Source organism: Polypterus senegalus, unplaced genomic scaffold, assembly GCF_016835505.1.
Source record: "Polypterus senegalus isolate Bchr_013 unplaced genomic scaffold, ASM1683550v1 scaffold_8739, whole genome shotgun sequence".
Lineage (NCBI taxonomy): Eukaryota > Metazoa > Chordata > Cladistia > Polypteriformes > Polypteridae > Polypterus > Polypterus senegalus.
In genome coordinates this window covers 4,759-9,977 of record NW_024386315.1, presented here as the reverse complement: position 1 = coordinate 9,977, position 5,219 = coordinate 4,759, and the positions used below count along the sequence as shown (strand labels likewise).

Sequence of the window (5,219 nt, the reverse complement as noted above, 5' to 3'; positions counted from 1 at the left end):
ACTTAAAGAATTGTGTGATGAATGTCAGCTAAAATCAAATAAAAGCAAAAGCGCCTGGGGCGCTATCCTGGTACGGTGGGAGATCTGCAGTGGAGGCTGTTGCATGGCATTTTAGCGGTGAACTCCTTTTTAGCAATAATTAGTCCTGGGGTTACTGATACTTGTCCTTTTTGTGATGAAAGAGAAACTGTGTTTCATTGTTTTATGTTTTGTATGAGGCTTCAGCCTCTTTTCACTGTCATCAGAAATCTGACCGTTAGATTGGGTTTTGTTTATAACGAGGTGGGCTTCTTATTTGGGTGGAAGGCAACAAAGCGAACAGCAAATAATGTGAACCTGGTGAACTTCATCATAGGCAAAACTAAAACTAACAATATGGAAAACCCGCAAAAATAAGATCAGTGGGACTGGGCTTCAGGATACCATTGGGTTCTTCAAACAGTTATGTAAAAGTAGAATCTTAGTGGATTTTAATTTTTATAAATGTACAAAGAATTTGGAAAGGTTTAGGGATATATGGTGTGTAAATAGTGTGCTATGTGAATGTTTGTGCATTTGTAGTGCCGATCTGTGAACAAAAGCTGCCATTGTCTGTTGATCTCTGTTGATCTCCATTGCTGATCATACTGCAGGCATAAGATTAGCAGCAGAAGCTGCCAGTTGCTGAACCTACACTGCAGGCATTGATTATTAGTAGCACAATCTACCATCTGTACCCTACCAGGCATTCATGGGCATTGTGTGAATCTTTTTTTACTCTGCCAGGCGTTAACAGCAGAATCTGCCATCTGTATTACCCTGCCTGACATTAACAGGCGTTGTGTGAATCTTTATTACTCCGCCTTCTTCACTCCATCTGCCAAATCAAGCTATCCGAGTGCAGTTTTCTACTTTTCCCATCTACCACAGATTGCCAATAAACTACATCTTATTAATGGCAATATTGATCCCAAAATGTCCAAAAAAAGAAAAGTTGACAATGAAGGCAGACAATTTAATGTCAAATGGGAAAGTGAATATATGTTTGTGCTTTCAGAGGGCAAACCAGTGTGTATATTGTGCTATGAGGCAGTGTCGGTGATGAAAGAGTGCAATGTACCTTGGAAGAAAAGCATAAAATTGTGCAAGAACTAAAAGGCAAACTGCAATCGCAGCAGCAAATGTTTACAAAGGCTACAGCGAGAAATGATGCTGCAGTGAAAGCAAGCTTTATAGTGGCTGAAGAAATTGCCCGTACGTCAAGGTGTTTTTCAGGGGGTGCCTTTTTGAAGCAATGCATGCTAAAAGTGTGTGAGCAGGTATGCCCAGACTAGATACGGAGTTTTCAATATGTTAGTTTGTCAAGAAACACTATTGCAGACAGAGTTCGGGAACTCTCAGGAAATCTATCAACACAGCTGGCCGAACAGGTATGAAGTTATCTCGCTTTTTCGCTTGCTGTTGATGAAAGCACAGACAACACTGATACAGCGCACGAAGACCGACCTCTCTGTCACTGAGGAACTTTTGGATGTAGCTGCCATGCATGAGATGACAACTGGTAGAGATATATTTGAGGCTTTGGAGAAATCCATAAATAATTATAAATTACCCTGGGAAAAGTTGGTGGGGCTAACTATTGATGGCGCACCTGCAATGTGTGGAGAAAAGAAATGCTTGGTTGGACTAGTGAAGGAAAGAATGCAAAAAAGTCACTGCCACACACCTCTGATAACTTATGATTGCATTATCCACCAAGAGGCTATGTGTGGAAAAGTTCTGGAAATGAATGACATAATGACCACAGTCATTAAAACAGTTAACTTTTATATGGGCACGTGGCCTGAATCATCGCCAGTTCCAGCAGTTTTTACAGGAGATGGGTTCAGAGCATGGAGACGTGCCATACCACACAGAAGTAAGATGGCTGAGCAGGAGCGCAGTCCTCAAAAGATTTTTTGAGCTCAGAGAACAAATCGCTCTTTTCATGGAAAGTAAAGGAAAGCCCTTGCCTGAACTGTCATATCCCGCCTGGCTATGTGATTTTGCTATGATGTATGACATATGCAAGCATCTCGCCCAACTGAATCAGAAGCTGCGGGGACGCAAAACAAGTCATCACGAAGATGTGTGACATGATCACAGCATTCCAGCGTAAAGTTCAACTATGGAAGTCCCAACTGGAACAGGACAATCTTGCCCACATTCCTGTTTGTCAGAGTATCTCAGCCACTGTTTCTGGTGCTTTTCCTTGTAGTCGGCTGGCTACCAAAGTTAGCCGGTTAATAACTGAATTTGAGCGGCGCTTCTCTGACTTCAGAACACAGCACTCAGGCTTTGACATCTTTGCCAATCCTTTTACAGTTGATGTCAACAATGTGCCCCATCACCTTCAGATGGAGATAATTGAGCTTCAGATTGACAGTGGCCTCAAATTAAAGTTTCGGGATGTTACAATTGAGGACTTCTACCCTCTACTGTCCCCTGACTCAATGCCACAGCTTCGACTTCATGCTGACAGTGTTCTGTCCATGTTCGGAAGCACCTATCTTTGTGAACAGATGTTTTCAATAATGAATGTGAACAAAAACCAGCACAGGTCACGCATCGCTGATGACCACCTCCACACTGTTTTGTGGGTTGCTACAGCACAAGAAATAAAACCAGACATTGACTCATTGACCCGGGAAAAATGATATCAGACATCTAGCCAGAAAACAAAACAATGAGCATTTTATGTATGGTGCAATATTACTGTTTTGCTTGATATCACGTGAGTTGGTTTGACAGCTCTGTTAAGGAAAAAGATTGTTGCACTCATTTGAAATTCAGATTTCTGGTTAACATTGTCAGTTTATGACTGTTCAGTAAACAGACGGGGCTGGTGGATGTGTGGAGGAGTAAACATGGAGACAGCAGCAGGCAGTACACATGGGGAAAGATAACTAGTGAGACCCTTTCAATGGCGAGGCTCGATAGATTTTACACCTTCAAGCACCTATTGGGTCTATTTAAGGAATGCTCCATTGTCCCCACTGGTTTCTCAGACCACAGTCTAGTGGTTTGTACAGTTCTATCGAGCACCTACAAGCCCCGCAGCGCATACTGGCATTTTAATGTACTCCTACTACAGGATCAGCGATTTAAAGACATTACAGCAGTGGTGGGAAATGGGGAAGAACCACATTCAATCCTTGTGTCAGCAATATACCAGAAATGTCACACGGTTGTTACAGTCAGAAATGGCACAACTGGAGGGCAGAATATCTCAGATTGAACAGCTATTAGGGAATGGTTCAGATGAAGCACTTAAAGAGAGTCTCAAAGCAACAAAGAGGGGGCTCTCACGTTTATTAGACACAAAAGCTCAGGGGGCTCTAGTGAGGGCTCGTTTCCAGCAGTTAACACAAATGGATGCACCAACACAATATTTTTTTGGTCTGGAAAAAAATAATTCTCAAAGTAAAATTCTACACTGTGTGACTAAAGCTAATGGTGAAAAGACACAGGACTTGGGTGAGATAAGAACAGAGGTTCGAGTGTTTTATGAAAAGCTGTTTTATGCTGAAGGATGTGGTAGTGATGAAAACTTACAGTCCTTTTTAGAGGACTTACCACAGCTTCCTGTAACAGATGCCACGAGCTGAATAAAGAGCTCACTATGGCAGAAATTTCAGCAGCAGTGAACGAACTTCATAATGGAAAAGTCCCTGGGATTGATGGCATTCCGACTGAATTTTATAAAGGATTTTGGGATGTTATCAGCCAGGATTTGTTAGAAGTGTTTAAACACAGTGTAAAATAAGGTGTGCTACCTCAGAGCTGTAGAAGGGCCGTGATCACACTACTACCTAAAAAAGGTGACTTATGCCATATTAAGAACTGGAGGCCTGTGTCTTTACTTTGCACAGATTATAAAATCCTGTCAAAAGCCTTGGCTAACAGAATGCGCACAGTGTTAGTGAAACTGGTGCATCCTGACCAGAGCTATTGCATCCTTGAGAGATCCATTTTTAATAACATTTTTTTAGTCAGAGATATTATTGCTGCAGCAAAACTGTTCATTTTTAGAACAGTATTTATTTCAATTGACCAAGAAAAAGCCTTTGACAGAGTCGGACACTTGTATCTATGGAACACTCTCAAGGCCTTTGGATTTGGGGAACAAGTTATAAAGTACATTCAGCTGTTGTATTGTGATATTTCTGGTATAGTTAAGGTCAATGTTGGTTTATGTGCGCCTTTCAGCGTCCAAAGAGGAGTTCGACAAGGCTGTTCGCTATCAGGGATGCTGTACGCCCTCACCTTAGAGCCATTCTTAGTCAACCTGAGAAAAGTGCTGACTGGTCTCTCCATTCCTCACTGTACTGGAAATCCTGTAAAGGTCACAGCCTACGCAGACGACGTTGTTGTTTTTATCACAAATCAAGAAGACTTTGATAATGTCACGATCTGTCAAAGGAAATATGAACTGATTTCCAATGCTAAAATAAAATGGAGTAAAAGCAGTGCTTTGTTAGTTGGAGACTGGGCTGGATATAAGACACCGAGTTTACAAGGAGAGCTGCAATGGAGCACTGAAGGGATTCTCTACCTGGGAGTACATCTAGGAGATGATCACTATGTGCAGAAGAACTGGGATGGACCCTTGGAAAAAGTGGTAGCTCGGTTGGCCAGATGGAAATGGATACTATCCCAAATGTCGTACAGAGGTCGGATGTTAGTAATTAGCAATCTGGTGACTTCGAGTCTGTGGCATCGGTGTATCTGTCTGGAGCCTCCACCACATGTAATTTAAAAGATTCAAGAGAATGTTGTTAATTTTTTTTGGGATGGTCTTCACTGGTTGAGGAGGGGTGTATTATACTGCCACTTGATGAAGGTGGGCAAGGCATTATGGACATTGAAAGCAGAATTATTGCCTTCCGCCTTCAGACCGTGCAAAAACTATTATACTCCACAACGCCCGAGCTCTGGATGAATCTAGCACTGCTCTTTTTTAACCTCTTAACGCGCACACGTCCCGGTCCCGGGACATAACAGCGGTTCAAAACGTTACAGTAATGTGTGCATGCCCCTCTGCCATGCATCTCGACACCCCACCCATCAAATGAAACTTCAAAGTCTCGTCTTTCCGATGATATAAACCATTTTGACACAAAACAACAACAGCACTGGCACTAAAGCCTTTTTTACAGAGAAGTACATACTTTTAAGAGTTGACTGTGCCTACCTTTGAA

The 5,219-nt window shown here is 42.2% G+C and overlaps 1 pseudogene; it reads left to right on the top strand.

Annotated features, from left to right (window-relative positions):
* Nucleotides 1-954: 954 nt before the first annotated feature.
* LOC120522651 lies at nucleotides 955-2,675 on the top strand (annotated as a pseudogene).
* The last annotated feature ends 2,544 nt before the right edge of the window (nucleotides 2,676-5,219 follow it).